This window comes from Rattus norvegicus, chromosome 6 (assembly GCF_021556685.1).
Source record: "Rattus norvegicus strain SHRSP/BbbUtx chromosome 6, alternate assembly SHRSP_T2T, whole genome shotgun sequence".
Classification (NCBI taxonomy): Eukaryota; Metazoa; Chordata; class Mammalia; order Rodentia; family Muridae; genus Rattus; species Rattus norvegicus.
In genome coordinates this window covers 33,814,155-33,837,500 of record NC_141539.1, presented here as the reverse complement: position 1 = coordinate 33,837,500, position 23,346 = coordinate 33,814,155, and the positions used below count along the sequence as shown (strand labels likewise).

Genomic DNA, 23,346 nt, shown 5'->3' with positions numbered 1-23,346 from the left:
GTTTTGCAGTTAAAAACAAACCAAAAAACAAAAAACAAAAAACAAAAAAACCGGGGTTTCCGTTTTCTGTCTCCAGGAAACTTAGCAAAGAATTAGAAATGGCCGGTCTTTGAGCAGCTGTTTTCTCCGTTCTTGCTTACACGGGCAGTCAAGCTGTTTTGAACTAGCCTTTGATGTTATACCCAGGGAGCCAGTGAACTCCGACAGAATTTTCTGTCAAGTAAAAAAGAAAAACAACAAAACAACAAACCCAAAAAAACAAAAAAACAAGTGTTTCTCCTAGTGTGTTCGGCGTACCACCTGCAGAAAATATCCTGCTGTGTTTATTTGAATTGAAGATTTCTGCCCAAGAACCTTGGGAGTAATACATATTAAGGCATGAGAACCACTTAAAGACATTATTCCAAACCATATCTCATTTAAAACTGTGCAGGTCATGCTGTAATCAAACCTATTAGACAGGATTTTATCCACAATAAAGCCCGGTACACCTGCCAGTCTTTATCCCTAAACACAGATCTTTCACCCTGACCGCAAACCTAACATCCTTCTCTGTTCAACCTAGAACCCTGATTAAGGTTTTGAATAACCGGCCTCCCTTATCTGCCTTATTTTATTCTGTCAGATATTACTCTCAAATGGGTTGATTGAACTAACTCCAGTCTCTTAGTGATTCCTGGAAGCCAATGAAAATAGTTCCTTTTTTTTTTTTTTTTTTAAGAAAACGAGGTTCATGCCGAGCATGGTGTTGCACTCCTTTGTTTCCAGTACTCAGGAGGCAGAGGCAGGCAGATCTCAGAGTTCAAGGCCGGCCTGGTTTACAGAGCAAGTTCCAGGACAGCCAATACTGCACAGAGAAACCCTGTCTCTGACAAAACAAAACAAAATAAAACAAATAGGTAAGTAAATTAAAAGTAAATATTTAAAATATTTATATTTTATTTTGTATGTATGGGTGTTTTGTGTGTGTGTGTGTGTGTGTCTGTGCACCACGTGTATGCAGTGCCCACAGAGGTCAGAGAGTTGTTAGGTCCCCTGGAACTGGAGTTGCAAATTTATTTAGCTGCCATGTGGGTGCTAGGAGTAGAAACCAGGTCATCTGCTCTTAACTATTGAGCCATTTCTCCCACCCTAGTGGTCCCTTCTTTAAAAGTATGCAAAGTTGAACCAGCTGTACACAAATACCATCACATAAATATCTTCAGTGTAAGTTCTCTTTGGAATTATGTTTAAACTACCCATTCAAAGAACTCATTCCCAAACCTTCTGGTTTGGTAGATTTTGATTGGCATGAGAAACCTAATATTTTACCAAACATTTCAACTTGATGATTCTGATTGGTTTTTGCTGGTTTTTTTTTTTTTTAATTGTTTAAGGTAGGGTCCCTTTGGCTTCGAGCACAAGGATGACCTTGAATTCTCATTCTCCCACTTCTTCTTCTGCTGCAATTACAAGGCTGTGTCACCACACCAGGTTTATGGGGTGAGGAGGGAACCCAGGGCTTGGTACACACCAGGCAAATGCTCTACCAAGTAAGTTCCATTCCAAATCTCTTTGATGGCATCTTAATAAATAATGTCTTATATGCCAGACTATCCCAACAAGAACAATGCTTATAGAATGCTGTAAACCGAGTCTATGCAGAATTTGAAATTTTAAGTCTTTGACGTTAATCTGAAGAAAGACAATAGATTTAGACTGGTATATAAGTGACACAGTGGTCATAATTTCACACTCTTTCTCTTGTTGTTTTTATCATTTATTCTTCTTTCTTATATGACATCCTGACCACAATTTCCCCTTCCTAATCTCCTCTCAGTCCACCCCCCTCCCACCTTCCACCTCCCATGTCCTCTCACTACCTTCTGTCTCCCACAGATCCATTCCTGTTCCCTTCAGAAAAGAGCAAATCTCCCAGGGATATCAACCAAGCATGCCATTACAAGTTACAATATGACTATTGTATGTGCCCATACCCTTATATGAAGGCCAGACGAGGCAATTCGGTGCGGCGAAACAAAGATGGCACCGACATCCAGCCTTGTCTGGATGTCGACAACTTACTGAGCATGTGCAGGCTTGTCCCCTTGCTAGGGCTCCCTCTAGTGGTGAACAGCGGTACTGCACATGTGCGGTTTATGCACCAGGTGTCAGTTGACCATTAATATGCTAATGAGGTGATTCATTCTCCGCCAATCCCTGGAGGACAAGTAGTGGGGTGATCCATGCCCCACCAATCCCTGAGAGATAATTAGCATACTGTTGTGTATATAAGTCGAGCGACTTTGCTGCTCGGGGTCCCTGTTCAAGAGAGCTGTAACACTAAGAGAGCTGTAACACTAAGAAGAGCTGTAACACAGTAAAGGCTTGTTCACAGAAGAATCCTGTTGCCTCACGTCGTTCTTGCTGGCAGGACATTGGACTCTCGACAGCAATTCAGTAGGAAGATCCCTGAAATGGGCAAAGGAGTCAGAGACAGCCCCACTCTCACTGTTAAGAGTCCCACAAAACACTAAGCTACACAACCATAGCGTGTATGCAGAGGACCTAGGTAAGATCTGTACAGACTCCCTGATTGCCAGTTCAATCTCTGCGAGCCCCTCTGAGCCCTGGTTAATTGATTATATGGGCTCCTTGACCCCTCTGGCTCCTACAGTTCTTCCTTACTCTCTTCTGAGGGATTACTGAGCTCTGCCGAATGTTTGGCTGTGGGACTTTACGTATGCTTCTATCAGTTGCTGGATGAAGCCTCTCTGATGACGATTATGCTAGGCTCTGGTCTGCCAGTGTAGTAGATCATTAGGATCATTTCATTGACATTTTATTTTATTTTGTCAGTCAATGTTTGGGTCTATTGTAGGTCTCTTGTCTCTCCACACTCTGGTTTCTAGGCCTCCAGGCAGTGTCTGGCATGGGCTCCCTCTCTTGGTGTGGATCTCTAGTTGGACCAGTCATTAGTTTGTGCGTGTAATTTTAAATCCACACTTGTTCCAGCCAGGCTCTGGGACTAACAGCCGACCACCTGCCTTATATTCAGCCCCCTCCACTAGCTAACACTTTTCCCACAATCTACACAGACCACTCACTTCTGTGGCCATCAATGACTGACCCACAGCTGTGCCCTTTCTCTTGCCCACCTGAATCATTGTGAATGGAAAACACCAGACAATCTTAATATTTAAAATCGGCCAGATGTCACAACTGCTGGCCTCAGAATCTATTTTCCTAAACTCATCTGCTATTCTATGTTGGAATAGCTTTGCTGGAATAGTTCTATGTGGGCAGCAGAGGCTGCCACCAGGTCTAATAGCCCCCAGGCCTATACGGTGTCCTTCGTCTCTGCCTACAGCCTGGCCAAGAAAGCCCTTTCACTATATCATGTCCTCCTCTTCCTCTCTGGAAACTGGAAAACCCGCCTCCATATCTTCACCCGGCAATTAGCTTCTGCCTTCTTTATTTAGCCAACCAAACAATTAGGGAACATTTGTTGGCCACTCCCACAAATTCTACAATACCTTTACCTCACATTTTGCAGGCAGGACAAATTGTAGGTTCAATGTTTTGTGACTGAGTTGGTGTGATGGTTTGTTAATGCTTGGCCCAGGGTGTGGCACTATTAGGAGGTGTAGCCTTGTTGGAGTAGGTGTGTCACTTTGAGCATGGGCTTAAGACTCTTATCCTAACTGCCTGGAAGTCAGTCTTCCACTAGCAGCCTTCAGATGAAGATGTAGAACTCAGCTCCTCCTGCACCATGCCTGCCTGGATGCTGCCAAGTTCCCACCTTGGTGATAATGAACTGAACTCTGAACCTGTAAGTCAGCCCCAATTAAATGTTGTCCTTGACTTGTCTTGGTCATGGTGTCTGCTCACAGCAGTAAAACCCTAAGACAGTTGGTATCCAATCCCTCCATTGGAAGCCTTGCCTGGTTACAGAAGATGCCTGGTTCAGACTTCTATCCTCATTACTAGTAATCTTGGCAAGGTTTACCATCTTAGATTCCAGGGAGTTCCCATTGTACTAGGTTTCTACCTCAAGTCCCCAATATCCCCCAATTCCAGTTGTTTCTCCCAGTACTCTCTCCCTCCATTCTCCTCAAACACCTGATCCCCTGTTCCCAAGTTCACCCACAAAATCTATTTACCCTTCCCATGGAGATCCTTGTATCCTCCCTTGAGCCCTCCTTGTTACTTAGCCTCTCCGTGTCTGTAATTGTAGTATGATTATCTTTTATAATTAATACCCATTTATAAGTAAGTTCATACCATACTTGTCTTTCTGGGTCTGGTTTGCCTCACCCAGGATGATTTTTCTCTAGTTCCATTTATTTGCCTGCAACTTTCATGATGCCATTTTTTTTTAAACAACTGAGTAATACTCCATTGTGTAAGTGTACCACATTTTCTTTATCCATTCTTCAGTTGAGGGACATCTAGGTTGTTTCCAGTTTCTGGCTGTTATAAAGCTGTTATGATCAGAGTTGAGCAACTGTCCTGTGGTAGGATGGACCGTCCGTATATGCTCAGAGTGGTACAGCAGGATCTTGAGGTAGATCGATTCCCAGTTTTCTGAGAAACTGCCATATCGATTTCCAAAGTACAAGTTTGAACTTCCGCCAGCAACGGAGGAGTGTTCTCTTCCTCCACATCCTCATCAGCATGAGCTGTCACTTGCGTTTTTGATCTTGGTCATTCTGACAAGTATAAAACGGAATCTCACAGTCGTTTTGATTTGCATTTCCCTGAAGGCTAATGATGTTGAACATTTGTTTAGTTCTTCACCATTTGAGATTCCTCTGTTGAGATTCTTCTGTTTAGCTCTGTACCCCATTTTTTAATTGGGTTATTTGGTTTGTTGATGCCTAGTTTCTTGAGTTCTTTATATATTTGTGACATCAGCCCTCTGTGAAATGTGGATCTGGTGAAAATATTTTCCCATTCTGTAGGCTGCTGTTTTCTCCTGTTGGTGGTGTCCTTATCCTTACAGAAGCTTTTCAGTTTCATGAGACCCCATTTATTAACTGTTAATTTTAGTGCCTACAAGATTGGTGTTCTATTCAGAAAGTCGTCTCCCGTGCCAATGTGTTCAAGGCTATTTCTCTCCCATCAGGTTTGGTGTATCTAGTTTTATGTTGAGGTCTTTGATCCACTTGGATTTGACTTTTGTGCAGTGTGATAAATATGGATCTATTTGCATTCTTCTATATGCTGACTTCCAGTAAGACCAGTGCCATTTGTTGAAGATGCTTTTTTTATTGTATATTTCTGCCTTCTTTATAAAAAAAAAAAAACCAAAAACTATGTGTCCACAGGTGTGTAGATTTACCTCTGAGTCTTTAATTCAATTCCACCGATTAACCAACTGTTTTTGCACCAATGGCATGTGGGTTTTATTACTATAGCTCTATAGCTTCAATCTAGGATGGTGGTACCCCTGGAAGTTCTTTTATTGCAGGTTTGTTTTGTCTATCTTGAGTTTTTTTTTTTTTCCATGTGAAGTTGAATACTGTCCTTTCAAGGCTGGCTGTAAAGAATCGTGTTGGAATTTTGGTGGGGATTTCATTGAATTTGTAGATTGTTTTTGGTAAGGTGGCCATTTTCACTATGTTAATAGTACCATCCGTGAGCACAAGGGCAATCTGGCAGCAATATCTGTCACCCCATTGGTCATCAGAGCTGATTCAGCTGATCTGGCTGGCTAGGCAGGGGTCCCCTTTCTCCCTCACCACTCCATGGGCATCCTTCCCAGAGCGACTGGCTTGGTGGAAAAGGACGACCTTCCCCAAGAGAGGAAGACTGGTCTTCTGTCAAGGTATGCAAGTAGCTACGCTTCCCTGACAGAGCTCCAAACCAGCTCTCCAGCTCTCTTGCTATTGTTCAAAGGGGACAACTGCTCCTTACATCTTATACACCTGGACCTTCAGATATGTCCCAAAGCAATTTAAAATCGCCACTCTCGGTTGTTTGACCGTTTGGGACTGATATGTGAGAAGGAATACACTGGATGTTCTTAAGTAGAAGAAAATAAGATTGGTACTTCAGCTTCACCAGCTGATTACCTAATGCTCACCACTGTAACTGCAGAACACCAGCGACATTGCTGTAACAACTGGCTAAGTGTTGCAGAGAAATAATTAAACTTTCTTGTGGGAACTATTTATGTATTAGTATTTTTAATTACACCTTCTGCGCTCACAGGGGCTGGAGGAATGGTTCATTTGGTAAGGTGCTTGCCATGAAGACCTAAGTGTGATGGCCTAGAACCCCCATGAAAAGCCGAGTACAGTGTAATCCCACATGGAAAGAAGCAGGAGGATCCTTGGGATGCATGGCTACCTGATCTAGCTGAACTGTGAAGCTCTAGGTTCAGTGAGAGACCCTGTCTTAAAGGGGTCGGGTCGGGGACTGGAGCGGTGGCTCAGCAGTTACGAGACTGCCTGCTCTCTAGCACCCACTCACAACTGTCTGTAGCTCCAGTTCCAGGGGATCCAACAGCCTCGTACAGACATACATACAGGCAAAACGCCAATGCACATGGGACAAATAAATCATTAAAAAAAAAAAAGACCCAAGATGAAGAGCATCTGAGGAAGACATCTGGTGTTGACCTCTGGTCTCTACATGCACACGTATGTATATATACAAGAACGTGTGTGTGTGTGTGTGTGTGTGTGTGTGTGTGTGTGTGTGTTTAAAATTCGTACACTCATAAATAATTTAAGATACAAGAATAATCAGTAAATCACCTGCAGGTGCAACTGCTTTTTAGATTCTGAGAAAAAGACCATAAAAAACTATTACAAGGAGCCAGGTACGGTAGCAAACATACAATACTGTGGTGGTAGGAATAAGTATGGCCCCCACGGACACAAGTGTTCGAATGCTCGGCCATAGGGAGTGGCACTCTTAGGAGGCATGGCCTTATTGGAGTAGGTGTGGCCGTGTTGGAGGAAGTGTGTCACTGTGGGTCAGGCTTTGAGGTCTTATGTGTTACACCCAGTGTGTCACATAGTCTGCTGCTGACGCCTGCAGATCAGGATGTAGAACTCTCGGCTCCTCCAGCACCATGTCTGCCTGGATGCTGCCATGCTTCCCTCCATGATGATCATGGACTGAACTTCTGAACCTATAAGCCAGCCCCAATTAAATGTTTTCTTTACAGGAGTTGCTGTGTTCGTGCTGTTTCTTCATAGCAATGAAACTCAATCTAAGACAAATTACAACACTTTAGAGACAGAAGCTGGAGGGTCAGAGAGTTCAAGGCCATCCTGGAGTACCTGGGACCCTGCCCCTTCTAAACCCCAACCAATATACAGTATACAGACTATACAGTAAATGATAAAAAGGAGAAATCACAAAGGAATTGAACATGTAAACATTGAAAACTTGTGTATGACAACCCCACAGGTGTAACTCTTTGGAAGAGGGCTTGTCTGTCATGTGTTCAGTCTCCAGAACCACAATAAAAAACAAGATTATAACATCTGAGCCGATAACTCCCACAGTTAAATCATGCTTTTAAAATAAAATACTAAAACCACACCAATGAGGATATTCTTCATATGTAACAAACTCAGAGACATTCTGCTAGGGGTACAGGTGAAGGAGACCTAGCCTGATTCTGTGTGTCTCCCTCTCTGATCCGTTCTGAGTTACTCTCTTCCCCTGGTTTATCTTAAACGCTAGGATCACAGACATGACAGAAATTGAACTGCCTCCCGAGCAGCAGTCACTGCTGTGGCATTGGCTGGTCCCAAGCTAATAACCACCCAGACCACAGTCTCACCAGGATTACTAGCTGTGTAAATCTCCTCCACTCTGGCACCTCCCTATATATAGCCACAAAGCTGTTGCTTACACCTCAAAGACAGATTTTAGGTCACTAGACTTTATTCTCCCTGGTACATCTACACTGAAAATAAACGCTATCCTGCTTTCAACACTGCAGGGACTGAGTGACCAGACCAAACTCTCGGGACCCCTACAACCATGTCTCTGCCAAGGACTCTGGTAACTGGCATAATTGATTTGAAGGAGGGCGTCTATTATTTTAGATTTCTTTCCTTCAAATAAGCTACCAAACTCCGACTTAAGCAACATAGTATTAGTGTAGAGAACAAGAAAAACAAGTTAAAAAATTAGGATTTGAGATTAACTTAGTTCAGGGACTCTGGTTCTATTTTCTCCTTATTGGTCTCACAGCTGTCTTCCTCTGTGTTCAGTCAATCCCAGACTGCAGCTAGGTCTCACCTCATCACTCTACACAGCATCCGTAGGGGAAGCTAGCACTTCCTGGGGTGCTCATTGCTCTCTTCCTCCATTTACTTGTGTGTGTGTGTGTGTGTGTGTGTGTGTGTGCACCCGCGTGCGCACATGTGTATGTTGTATGTGCATGTGTACATGCACATGTGTGTGTATGTGTATGCACATGTGTATGTGTGTGTTGTTTGTGCATGTGTATATGCACATGCACATGTGTGTGTGCACATATGTATGTGTATGTTGTGTGTGCATGTGTACATGCACATGTGTGTATATGTGTATGCACATGTGTATGTGTGTTGTGTGTGTGCGCACATGTGTATGTGTATGTTGTGTGCATGTGTACATGCACATGTGTGTATGTGTATGCACATATGTATGTGATGGTGTGTATGTGTATGCACATGTGTATGTGTGTGTTGTTTGTGTGTTTGTGTGTGTGTGTGTGTATGTGTGTGTGTGTGGTGTGCATGTAAGCACAGATCAAAGGATAATTTGTAGGAATCAGTTCTCTGTCCTCTTCTTCCATCCTGTGGGTCCTGGGGGTTGAACTCACATCATCAGGCTTTGGGTCTTTACCCTCTGAGCCATCTTGCCAGTCTCTCCTAAGGCATTCTTAAGAGTGAAGGAACTTTTCCTAGTTGCCCCTGGCACATCCTTATAGGACACCAATTCCACTTTGGTCATGCCTGCTGTGTGTCTTTTCCTGGAGAAAACATGATGTATCACACACCAAAGTAATTCTATCCCAATACAACTTGGGTAGCCAAAGTATTGGTGTTACTCGCATGACGCCCGACCCTCTGCCTTCTGGCTGTGGCTTGATGGCTACAAGTGCTCATTGGTTCCACTCCTAGTTTGCTCACCCGAAGCTCTGGTAGAGAAAGAGTTCCTGAGAACCTCATTCCTAAATTCTTGAGTGGTCAAAATATGGATGACGAGGCACTACCACTTATTAGAATAGCCATTCCACCATGAGATCAAACACTCAAAGGAGGCATGCCTCACTGTATCAAACATCCACCCACTACTGCTGAGCCAACGTGGGGAGAGACAGCATCTTGCTGTATAACTTCGAATCGGTTTCTTCAATGCTGTGACAAAGAAAGGGCAGTCCTAGGCTGCATCATGTCTCCAAACGGAGGCTTTGTATTCCAGAGACTGAAAACCCTCACACCCTGGAGCCCAGGAAAATTTGAGGCCACATCTAGACACTGGAGTCTTGTAATTAAGATGACTTTAGGATGGTGTATCACACAATTGGACGGCCACAACAGAATGTACTGGAGCAGATCTCTTGCCAGTTCAACACACCATAATCCACTGGAAGGCCAGGAGTTCTACTAATCATGATCCAGTGACCAATGAGGTGTTCGGATCTGCTGCTGCTCAGTGGTTGACTCACTAGGGACTTGATACAGTCTTTCTTGATACACAGTCCCAGCCTACAGGCAAGATGATACATTGGACCCAACTGCTTGTGCTTTTATAGTCTAGTTCTGAATGGTTGCTATATACGCTGCGGTGACTTACTTCACAGCCTTTGAATCACTTGTTGAGCGGACTGTCTCTTGGAGCCATGTTGCGGAGTGTAGGCGATGCTCTTTTAAACGAACCATAAGGCAGCTGAAGACGCGGGGGGGGGGGGGGGGGCGTGTGAAAGTACTAAGGCTTGCTGTCTGTGAGCTGGCATCTAGAAACTTCCCAGATCTTCATTAAGTTGCCACAGGGTAGAGAAAGTTATGGAAAGCATTCTGTAATCATTGCGCCAATCAAGAACTGTGTCAGAACGTACTGATCAAGAAATAGAGAAGGTGGGCTGGGGAGATGGCTCAGTGGTTAAGAGCACTGACTGCTCTTCCAGAGTTCTTGAGTTCAATTCCCAGCAACCACATGGTGGCTCACAACCGTCTGTAGAGGGATCTGGTGCCCTCTTCTGGTGTGTCTGAGACAGCAACACTGTACTCATACATAAAATAAAATAAATCTTAAAAAAAAAAAAAAAAGAAATAGAGAAGGCCCTTCAAGCACCTCCGAGAAGAAGCTCGGCACCAGCAGATGCCCATAAAGACCTCACTGCTGCAGGAAAGGGTGGCGTTCCTAGTCCTGATGCAGCTCTTGGTGCTTTGGCGCAGGCTGTCCACCCACAACCACAAAATTAGGGGGCAAAAAGGAGACTGATCCTCTCAATGGACTATGAGGCCTGTCTGTGGGGAGATGAGCCCAAGGAAAAGACTAGCCAGGCTCCGCAAGCCCGGATGCAAATAAATAAAAGGCAAAGGAACCGATCTTTAGGCACAGGAGACTGGGAAAACCTGTTTGATATCAGCAGATCCAGAGCAGTGGGAGGGGGCAGTAAGGATGGCTTCCGAGGATGCTAGGTTAAAGCTGGAGCCCACTGAAGTTAGTCAGGCCCAACACCACTTAAAACCATTGTAAGTGTAACTACTGTCAGAACCCCAGGTTCATGGGACTTAGGTCAAAGATGCCATGGCACAGTTAGCTAAATTTGTATTTCTAAAGGGTTGAGGGCCTCGTGGTTTGTATGCTTATATATTAGCTGCAAACTTAATTTGTTTCACTCCTAATTTGTGCTCCTTCAATGCCGTACTTCTTTTGGTAAGGCGACTTCTTTTGTGTTTAGACCTAAGGTAGGGCAATGTGCACACGACTGAATAAACGAATGTCACAACTTTTACCTTTAAAAAGCTTTACCTTTCAGGACTCAGACTGAGTTCATGGTAGCTATATTGGTTACTGTGGCTTTACAGTGAGTCTGAAATTAAGTAGCTTGGAGCCGAGGGTGGCAGTGCATTCCTTTAATGCCATACTCAGTGGGCAGAGGCAGTGGGGTCTACACACAGCGTTCTATGTGTAGCCTGGGCACAAAAAACAAAACTAGATAATGCGGTTCATTAATTTTTCTTCTTTTTGTGGGGCAGTGATGCTTTTGTTTTGTTTTGATTGGCAGCAGGCCTCACGTATTCCAGGCTGACCTCAAACTTGTTACATAGTCAAGGATAGACCTGAGATCCAGATCTCCCCTCCTGTATCTCCTGGGTGTTAGAATTACAGACATGTGTCGTTTGTATACTCCTTTATTTTAAAACTTAGCCTAAGTTTAGCTTAGGTTTAATTACTTTTTAATTTTTAAAATTTGTGTGTCTGAATGCTTTGCTTGCACGTATGTATCTGTGCATCACATACGTGTAGTGCCCACAGAGGCCACAAGGGGGCATCAGGTCTCCTAGAACTGGAGCTACAGATGGTTGTGAGCCACCATGAGGCTGCTGGGAACCAAACCTTTGTAAGAGCAGCCAGTGCTTTTAACTGATGAGGCATCCCCCCAGCTTAGTTATTTTGGTGCTATGCCTTTTCCATACATCTCAGAACCAGCTGTCCATATTCATAAAATTATATTTGTACCAGGACTCAGGCAGTGTTAAGTGCATTCTGATACCTTCCGGGTTTGTTGCTTTGTTCATTTGTCTACCCCTGACCTTTACCCTCCGGCTGGCAGGAAGGCAGGCACATAAAGAGCAGTCCTCTTGGCAGGCTGCTGTCTATTCAGTCTCACCTGCTTCCATCCACGGGCTTCTGTTTTGTCAGAAGCTTTTTTCCTCCAGGCTTCTTCTGCCCCACTGTGAACACAAGCCGTGCCGTGATCACACGGTGTTATCTTCCCAGAACAGTGGAGCTCACAGGTGAATGGTAATTCATACAAGTTGTTTCCATACATTTCTATATTCTGCTTTAAACTTACAAGTTCAGTATGTTTAAAGTAGTATTCTAGGGCCGGTGAGATCATTCAGTAGGTAAAAATGCTTGCCATTGAACCTGACAAAGTTCTGGAACCTACACAATGGAAGGGAGAAATGGTTCCTGCAAGTTGTCCTCTGACCACCACTGCACAGTGGTACAACACACACACACACACACACACACACACACACACACACACACACACTAAATTAATGTAAAAATTAAAATAAGAATTATGAAATTGGAACAGTAGAAAAGAAGCAAAGCCTAGAACGGAAACTCAGAGCTGTGCTGTAGACATAAATTGTCTCCCAGCAGCTCAGACTTTGTGGGCTGCAGATCTCCTTCCGGCTTTGCTTTTTTGCCAGGAAGTGAAGGTGCTTCTTCTATAGTTCACACCATTGTGTGTTAGCACAGGCCCAGAATAGCTGGGCCAATCAGCAGAGGATTGAAACCTCCAACACTGAAACAAAGTAACCCTTTCTTTCCAAGTTTATCAGACTCCTGAATGCTGACTGACACACAGAAAAAAGGAATGAATGCAACAAGGAGAAATGCTCGTCTATATTTAACCACAGAGAAATGATACATTAAGACATAATTATAACCGGGTACAGGTGTTCCTAATTCTAGCTACTTGGAAGACTGAGGCTTGAGGCTAGCAAGGTCCAGGCTAGCTTGGGTGCCACAGTGAGATCCTATCTAAAAAAAAAAAAAAAAAAAAAAAAGTGAAAGAAGAGGTATAATTTTACATTAGTCAAGCTATCAGTAATACTGAATTTTGTCAATTATGTGGAGAAATTAAAACTCTTGATACTCTGCCAGTGGGAGTATAAGATGAGGCAGCAACGGGGCTGGGGATTTAGCTCAGTGGTAGAGCGCTTACCTAGGAAGCGCAAGGCCCTGGGTTCGATCCCCAGCTCCGAAAAAAAGAACCAAAAAAAAAAAAAAAAAAAAAAAAAAAAAAAGATGAGGCAGCAACTTGAAGGTGACGAAATTACCACATTTCCATTTCTAAGCTAGCATCCTACGCAAGTGTGCACCAGAACAAGCTGACTCACAGTGGAACGGCTTTGTTTTTATTTTCGTGGTGCTTGGGATCGACCCTGAGCCTTTGTGAACGCTAAGCAAGTACTTTACCACTAAGCTATGTCCCCAGTGACGGTGGCACGAATTGTAGCAGCATGATATTAGAAGCAGCACCACTGTCCAGCAGCAGGGGGATGACGGACTACAGCATCGTTTATAGAATGGAATTCTATTTCACAGTGAAGCTACAGCAGCACCGGCCAATCTCAGGGATGTGATGCTGAGTGAGGAGAGGAAGAAGGTCACAGAGTACACAGTATATTATCTCATCCAAGTGAAAACGTAAAGGATGTAAAACTAAAAACATATCAAAGATGCTTAAGCCCTAAGAATTCAAAGATAACATAAGGTTTACAATAGTGCTTATTTACTTACATTATGTTTATGTTGCCTGCATGTATCTATCTGACTGCATGTGTGGTTGGTGCTCCAGGAGGTTGGAAGAAGACTTTGGATCCCCTGGAACTGAGGTTATAAATGGTTGTGAACCATTAATGTGGATGTCAAGAACTGAACCCCATGCCCCTGTGCAACATCAGCCTTGGCTTGGAGAGGGGTTCTGAGGAAGGGGTGTCTGGGAGCAGTGAAAACAAATGACTCAAGGTCAAATTGTGCATCCAAGCTGGCGGCTGTTACTCTGCTGGAGACAGCTTTCTATAGCCTGCTTTCTCTCTGTCCTGCTTTCTTTCTCTCTGATCTGATTTCTCTGGAGATCTCCAGACAGTTCTCTCTATGTTCTGCTTGAGACAGTTCTCGAAGCAGTTCTCTCTTGCTATTCTAAAAAGTTCTCTGGATAGCTCTTCTCCCTCAGAGCCTAAGTCCAGTCTTTTACCTTACAAATCAATTTAGTCCTTTACTCCAGGTTTCCTTTGCTTATCCTATGAATCGGCATACCAGCACCCCAGCCCCCACATTCTTAAGAAACAGCAAGCACACATTTTCTTTTAACTTTGCAAAAGAATTCAGAGATCCGCCTGTGCCCGGAGCTGACCCGGTCCAACACCTCTCTGTACCCAAATCCCGTGCAGACAATCCTGAGAGCTCAGGAGAGACCACTACTTCTGCTTACATTCCTGGCCAAAAAGGAACCAGCCTAGAGCCCTCTGGACGCAGGAACCTAGGAGCAGTCAGGAAGAGGATCCTTCCGGTCTCTGCCTGCGCCCAGAGCTGAAAGCCAGTTGCAAGGAGCACTGACCCACCTGAGAGCAGAGGTAAGATCACCCCACTTCTGCTCCGGGGGACCTGCCTGGAGCCCTCAGGACACACAAACCCAGGAGCAGTCTGGGACAGGACTCTTCCAGTTTCTGCCTGTGCCTGGAGCTAACCCAGTCCCACAGCTCTCTGTACCCAGATCCTGCTGGGAGAAAGCCTATCTCCAGGGGTGCTGACACACAGGCTTACAGGAGGGTCAAGCCAGTGTCAGAGACAGCAAGACAAACTAACACCAGAGACAACCTGATGGTAAGAGGCAAGCAAAGGAACCTAAGCAACGGAAACCAAGACTGCTTGGCATCATCAGAGACCAATTCTCCCACCAAAGGAATTACTGGATATCCAAACACACCAGAAAAGCAAGATTTGAATTTAAAAATCAATCTCATGATGATGATAGAGAACTTTAAGAAGGACATAAATAACTCCCTTAAAGAAATACAGGACGCCCCACCCGCGGATCCCGGCCCGCAGCAGCTCTCTGCTCCCAGACCCGGTGAGAGAGAAACCCAACCGCCTGGTCAGGTGGGCACTCCTGAGGCTGCAGAGCGGAAGAGACCACCAACACTGCTCACCCCTGCCCACATCCCTGGCCCAAGAGGAAACTGTATAAGGCCTCTGGGCTCCCGTGGGGGAGGGCCCAGGAGCGGCAGGACACCAGCCTGAGACACCGCCGGAACCTGAAAGAAACAGACCGGATAAACAGTTCTCTGCACCCAAATCCCGTGGTAGGGAGAGCTAAACCTTCAGAGAGGCGGACAAGCCTGGGAAACCAGAAGAGACTGCTCCCTGCACACACATCTCGGACACCAGAGGAAAAAGCCAAAGACCATCTGGAACCCTGGTGCACTGAAGCTCCCGGAAGGGGCGGCACAGGTCTTCCTGGTTGCTGCCGCTGCAGAGAGCCCGTGGGCAGCACCCCACGAGCGAACTTGAGCCTCGGGACCACAGGAAAGACCAACTTTTCTGCTGCAAGAAAGCTGCCTGGTGAACTCAAGACACAGGCCCACAGGAACAGCTGAAGACCTGTAGAGAGGAAAAACCACACGCCCGAAAGCAGAACACTCTGTCCCCATAACTGACTGAAAGAGAGGAAAACAGGTCTACAGCACTCCTGACACACAGGCTTATAGGACAGTCTAGCCACTGTCAGAAACAGCAGAACAAAGTAACACTAGAGATAATCTGATGGCGAGAGGCAAGCGCAGGAACCCAAGCAACAGAAACCAAGACTACATGCCATCATCGGAGCCCAATTCTCCCACCAAAACAAACATGGAATATCCAAACGCACCAGAAAAGCAAGATCTAGTTTCAAAATCATATTTGATCATGATGCTGGAGGACTTCAAGAAAGACATGAACACACTTAGGGAAGCACAGGAAAACATTAATAAACAAGTAAAAGCCTACAGAGAGGAATCGCAAAAATCCCTGAAAGAATTCCAGGAAAACACAATCAAACAGTTGAAGGAATTAAAAATGGAAATAGAAGCAATCAAGAAAGAACACATGGAAACAACCCTGGATATAGAAAACCAAAAGAAGAGACAAGGAGCTGTAGATACAAGCTTCACCAACAGAATACAAGAGATGGAAGAGAGAATCTCAGGAGCAGAAGATTCCATAGAAATCATTGACTCAACTGTCAAAGATAATGTAAAGCGGAAAAAGCTACTGGTCCAAAACATACAGGAAATCCAGGACTCAATGAGAAGATCAAACCTAAGGATAATAGGTATAGAAGAGAGTGAAGACTCCCAGCTCAAAGGACCAGTAAATATCTTCAACAAAATCATAGAAGAAAACTTCCCTAACCTAAAAAAAGAGATACCCATAGACATACAAGAAGCCTACAGAACTCCAAATAGATTGGACCAGAAAAGAAACACCTCCCGTCACATAATTGTCAAAACACCAAACGCACAAAATAAAGAAAGAATATTAAAAGCAGTAAGGGAAAAAGGTCAAGTAACATATAAAGGGAGACCTATCAGAATCACACCAGACTTCTCGCCAGAAACTATGAAGGCCAGAAGATCCTGGACTGATGTCATACAGACCCTAAGAGAACACAAATGCCAGCCCAGGTTACTGTATCCAGCAAAACTCTCAATTAACATTGATGGAGAAACCAAGATATTCCATGACAAAACCAAATTTACACAATATCTTTCTACAAATCCAGCACTACAAAGGATAATAAATGGTAAAGCCCAACATAAGGAGGCAAGCTATACCCTAGAAGAAGCAAGAAACTAATCGTCTTGGCAACAAAACAAAGAGAATGAAAGCACACAAACATAACCTCACATCCAAATATGAATATAACGGGAAGCAATAATCACTATTCCTTAATATCTCTCAATATCAATGGCCTCAACTCCCCAATAAAAAGACATAGATTAACAAACTGGATACGCAACGAGGACCCTGCATTCTGCTGCCTACAGGAAACACACCTCAGAGACAAAGACAGACACTACCTCAGAGTGAAAGGCTGGAAAACAACTTTCCAAGCAAATGGTCAGAAGAAGCAAGCTGGAGTAGCCATTCTAATATCAAATAAAATCAATTTCCAACTAAAAGTCATCAAAAAAGATAAGGAAGGACACTTCATATTCATCAAAGGAAAAATCAACCAAGATGAACTCTCAATCCTAAATATCTATGCCCCAAATACAAGGGCACCTACATACGTAAAAGAAACCTTACTAAAGCTCAAAACACACATTGCACCTCACACAATAATAGTGGGAGATTTCAACACCCCACTCTCATCAATGGACAGATCATGGAAACAGAAATTAAACAGTGATGTAGACAGACTAAGAGAAGTCATGAGCCAAATGGACTTAACGGATATTTATAGAACATTCTATCCTAAAGCAAAAGGATATACCTTCTTCTCAGCTCCTCATGGTACTTTCTCCAAAATTGACCATATAATTGGTCAAAAAACGGGCCTCAACAGGTACAGAAAGATAGAAATAATCCCATGCGTGCTATCGGACCACCACGGCCTAAAACTGGTCTTCAATAACAATAAGGGAAGAATGCCCACATATACGTGGAAATTGAACAATGCTCTACTCAATGATAACCTGGTCAAGGAAGAAATAAAGAAAGAAATTAAAAACTTTTTAGAATTTAATGAAAATGAAGATACAACATACTCAAACTTATGGGACACAATGAAAGCTGTGCTAAGAGGAAAACTCATAGCGCTGAGTGCCTGCAGAAAGAAACAGGAAAGAGCATATGTCAGCAGCTTGACAGCACACCTAAAAGCTCTAGAACAAAAAGAAGCAAATACACCCAGGAGGAGTAGAAGGCAGGAAATAATCAAACTCAGAGCTGAAATCAACCAAGTAGAAACAAAAAGGACCATAGAAAGAATCAACAGAACCAAAAGTTGGTTCTTTGAGAAAATCAACAAGATAGATAAACCCTTAGCCAGACTAACGAGAGGACACAGAGAGTGTGTCCAAATTAACAAAATCAGAAATGAAAAGGGAGACATAACTACAGATTCGGAGGAAATTCAAAAAATCATCAGATCTTACTATAAAAACCTATATTCAACAAAATTTGAAAATCTTCAGGAAATGGACAATTTCCTAGACAGATACCAGGTATCGAAGTTAAATCAGGAACAGATAAACCAGTTAAACAACCCCATAACTCCTAAGGAAATAGAAGCAGTCATTAAAGGTCTCCCAACCAAAAAGAGCCCAGGTCCAGACGGGTTTAGTGCAGAATTCTATCAAACCTTCATAGAAGACCTCATACCAATATTATCCAAACTATTCCACAAAATTGAAACAGATGGAGCCCTACCAAATTCCTTCTACGAAGCCACAATTACTCTTATACCTAAACCACACAAAGACACAACAAAGAAAGAGAACTTCAGACCAATTTCCCTTATGAATATCGACGCAAAAATACTCAATAAAATTCTGGCAAACCGAATTCAAGAGCACATCAAAACAATCATCCATCATGATCAAGTAGGCTTCATCCCAGGCATGCAGGGATGGTTTAATATACGGAAAACCATCAACGTGATCCATTATATAAACAAACTGAAAGAACAGAACCACATGATCATTTCATTAGATGCTGAGAAAGCATTTGACAAAATTCAACACCCCTTCATGATAAAAGTCCTGGAAAGAATAGGAATTCAAGGCCCATACCTAAACATAGTAAAAGCCATATACAGCAAACCAGTTGCTAACATTAAACTAAATGGAGAGAAACTTGAAGCAATCCCACTAAAATCAGGGACTAGACAAGGCTGCCCACTCTCTCCCTACTTATTCAATATAGTTCTTGAAGTTCTAGCCAGAGCAATCAGACAACAAAAGGAGATCAAAGGGATACAGATCGGAAAAGAAGAAGTCAAAATATCACTATTTGCAGATGACATGATAGTATATTTAAGTGATCCCAAAAGTTCCACCAGAGAACTACTAAAGCTGATAAACAACTTCAGCAAAGTGGCTGGGTATAAAATTAACTCAAATAAATCAGTTGCCTTCCTCTATACAAAAGAGAAACAAGCCGAGAAAGAAATTAGGGAAACGACACCCTTCATAATAGACCCAAATAATATAAAGTACCTCGGTGTGACTTTAACCAAGCAAGTAAAAGATCTGTACAATAAGAACTTCAAGACACTGAGGAAAGAAATTGAAGAAGACCTCAGAAGATGGAAAGATCTCCCATGCTCATGGATTGGCAGGATTAATATAGTAAAAATGGCCATTTTACCAAAAGCAATCTACAGATTCAATGCAATCCCCATCAAAATACCAATCCAATTCTTCAAAGAGTTAGACAGAACAATTTGCAAATTCATCTGGAATAACAAAAAACCCAGGATAGCTAAAGCTATCCTCAACAATAAAAGGACTTCAGGGGGAATCACTATCCCTGAACTCAAGCAGTATTACAGAGCAATAGTGATAAAAACTGCATGGTATTGGTACAGAGACAGACAGATAGACCAATGGAATAGAATTGAAGACCCAGAAATGAACCCACACACCTATGGTCACTTGATTTTTGACAAAGGAGCCAAAACCATCAAATGGAAAAAAGATAGCATTTTCAGCAAATGGTGCTGGTTCAACTGGAGGGCAACATGTAGAAGAATGCAGCTCGATCCATGCTTATCACCCTGTACAAAGCTTAAGTCCAAGTGGATCAAGGACCTCCACATCAAACCAGACACACTCAAACTAATAGAAGAAAAACTAGGGAAGCATCTGGAACACATGGGCACTGGAAAAAATTTCCTGAACAAAACACCAATGGCTTATGCTCTAAGATCAAGAATCGACAAATGGGATCTCATAAAACTGCAAAGCTTCTGTAAGGCAAAGGACACTGTGGTTAGGACAAAACGGCAACCAACAGATTGGGAAAAGATCTTTACCAATCCTACAACAGATAGAGGCCTTATATCCAAAATATACAAAGAACTCAAGAAGTTAGACCGCAGGGAAACAAATAACCCTATTAAAAAATGGGGTTCAGAGCTAAACAAAGAATTCACAGCTGAGGAATGCCGAATGGCTGAGAAACACCTAAAGAAATGTTCAACATCTTTAGTCATAAGGGAAATGCAAATCAAAACAACCCTGAGATTTCACCTCACACCAGTGCGATTGGCTAAGATCAAAAACTCAGGTGACAGCAGATGCTGGCGAGGATGTGGAGAAAGAGGAACACTCCTCCATTGTTGGTGGGATTGCAGACTGGTAAAACCATTCTGGAAATCAGTCTGGAGGTTCCTCAGAAAATTGGACATTGAACTGCCTGAGGATCCAGCTATACCTCTCTTGGGCATATACCCAAAAGATGCCTCAACATATAAAAGAGACACGTGCTCCACTATGTTCATCGCAGCCTTATTTATAATAGCCAGAAAATGGAAAGAACCCAGATGCCCTTCAACAGAGGAATGGATACAGAAAATGTGGTACATCTACACAATGGAATATTACTCAGCTATCAAAAACAACGAGTTTATGAAATTCGTAGGCAAATGGTTGGAACTGGAAAATATCATCCTGAGTGAGCTAACCCAATCACAGAAAGACATACATGGTATGCACTCATTGATAAGTGGCTATTAGCCCAAATGCTTGAATTACCCTAGATCCCTAGAACAAACGAAACTCAAGACGGATGATCAAAATGTGAATGCTTCACTCCTTCTTTAAATGAGGAAAAAGAATACCCTTGGCAGGGAAGGGAGAGGCAAAGATTAAAACAGAGACTGAAAGAACACCCATTCAGAGCCTGCCCCACATGTGGCCCATACATATACAGCCACCCAATTAGACAAGATGGATGAAGCAAAGAAGTGCAGACCGACAGGAGCCGGATGTAGATCGCTCCTGAGAGACACAGCCAGAATACAGCAAATATAGAGGCGAATGCCAGCAGCAAACCACTGAACTGAGAATAGGTCCCCTATTGAAGGAATCAGAGAAAGAACTGGAAGAGCTTGAAGGGACTCGAGACCCCAAAAGTACAACAATGCCAAGCAACCAGAGCTTCCAGGGACTAAGCCACTACCTAAAGACTATACATGGACTGACCCTGGACTCTGACCCCATAGGTAGCAATGAATATCCTAGTAAGAGCACCAGTGGAAGGGGAAGCCCTGGGTCCTGCTAAGACTGAACCCCCAGTGAACTAGTCTATGGGGGGAGGGCGGCAATGGGGGGAGGGTTGGGAGGGGAACACCCATAAGGAAGGGGAGGGGGGAGGGGGATGTTTGCCCGGAAACCGGGAAAGGGAATAACACTCGAAATGTATATAAGAAATACTCAAGTTAATAAAAAAAAAAAAAAAAGAAATACAGGACAACACAGGAAAACAAGTAGAAGCCCTTAAAGAGGAAACATAAAAATCCCTTAAGGAATTACAGGAAAACACAACCAAACAGGCAAAGGAATTGAACAAAATCATCCAGGATCTAATAATGGAAATAGAAACTATAAAGAAATTACAAAGGGAGACAACCCTGGAGATAGAAAACCTAGGAAAGAGATCAGGAGTCATAGCCCCAAGTATCACCAACAGAATACAAGAGATAGAAGAGAGAATCTCGGGGGCAGAAAATACCATAGAAAACATCAACACAGCTGTCAAAGATAATGTAAAATGCAAAAAACTCCTAGCCCAAAATATCCAGGAAATCCAGGACACAATGAGAAGATCAAACCTAAGGATAATAGGTATAGAAGAGAGTGAAGATTCCCAACTTAAAGAGCCAGTAAATATCTTCAACAAAATCATAGAAGAAAACTTCCCTAACCTAAAAAAAGAGATGCCCATAGACATACAAGAAGCCCAAGGAACTCCAAATAGTTTGGACCACAAAAGAAATTCCTCCTGTCACATAATAGTCAAAACACCAAATGCACAAAACAAAGAAAGAATATTAAAAGCAGTAAGGGAAAAAGGTCAAGTAACATATAAAGGCAGACCTATCAGAATTACACCAGACTTCTCACCAGAGACTATGAAAGCCAGAAGATCCTTGACAGATGTCATACAGACCCTAAGAGAACACAAATGCCAGCCCAGATTACTGTATCCTGCAAAACTCTCAATTAACAGAGATGGAGAAACCAAGATATTCCATGACAAAACCAAATTTACACAATATCTTTCTACAAATCCAGCCCTACAAAGGATAATAAATGGTAAAGCCCAACATAAGGAGGGAAACGACACCCTAGAAAAAGCAAGAAAGTAATCTCCTTGCAACAAACCCCAAAGAAGAGAGACACACAAACCTAATTCCACCTCTAACAACAAAAATAACAGGAAGCAACAATCACTATTCCTTAATATCTCTTAACATCAATGGATTCAATTCCCCAATAGAAAGGCATAGACTAACAGACTGGATATGTAAAGAGGACCCAGCATTCTTTGTGACAAAGACAAATACTATCTCAGAGAAAAGTCTAGAAAACAATTTTCCAAGAAAATGGTCCCAGGAAACAAGCTGGAGTAGCCATTCTAATATCAAATAAAATCAACTTTTATCCAAGAATTATCAAAAAAGGAAGGATATTTCATATTCAAAGGAAAAATCCACCAAGATGAACTCTCAATCCTGAATATATGTGTTCCAAATGCAAGGGCACTACATTCATAAAAGAAACCTTACTAAAGCTCAAAGCACACATTGCACCTCACACAATAATAGTGAGAGACTTCAACACCCCACTCTCATCAATGGACAGATCATGGAAACAGAAATTAAACAGAGACATAGACAGATTAACAGAAGTTGTGAACCAAATGATTTAACAAATATCTATAGAACATTTTTTAATTTTTTATTCATTTTTATGTATATAAGTAGCTGTAGCTGTCTTCAGACACATGAGAAGAGGGCAACCAGATCGCATTACAGATGATTGTGAGCCACCATGTGGTTGCTGGGAATTGAACTCAGGACCTCTGGAAGAGCAGCCAGTGCTCTTAACCTCTGAGTCATTTCTCCAGCCCCAGAACATTTCATCCAAAAACAAAAGGATATACCTTCTTCTCAGCACCTCATGGTACCTTGTTCAAAAATGACCACACAATCAGTAACAAAACAGGCCTCAACAGGTACAGAAATATAGAAATAATCACATGCGTCCTATCAGATCACCACGTACTAAGGCTGATCTTCAATAATAACAAAAATGACAGAAAGCCCTCATAAACATGGAAGTTAAACAATGAATGCTCTTCTCAATGATAACTTGGTCAAGGAAGAAATAAAAAAAGAAATTAAAGACGTCTTAGAATTTAATGAAAATGAAGGCACAGCATACCCAAACTTACGGGACACAATGACAGCAGCGCTAAGAGGAAAACTCATAGTTCTGAGTGCCTCTAAAAAGAAACTGGAGAGAGCTTACAATAGCAGCTTGACAGCACACCTAAAAACTCTAGAATAAAAAAGAAGCAAATACACGCAAGAGGAGTAGAAGGCCG

General features: G+C 42.8%; 1 protein-coding gene across 1 annotated transcript in view; it reads right to left on the bottom strand.

Annotated features, from left to right (window-relative positions):
- Itsn2 (intersectin 2) overlaps window positions 1-23,346 on the bottom strand; it is a 251,290-nt gene that overhangs the window by 129,834 nt on the left and 98,110 nt on the right. Inside the window, exon 2 of the mRNA XM_087553096.1 lies at window positions 13,486-13,575. The gene's annotated coding sequence lies outside the window, so the exon portion shown is untranslated. The remainder of the gene's footprint in view (window positions 1-13,485; window positions 13,576-23,346) is intronic.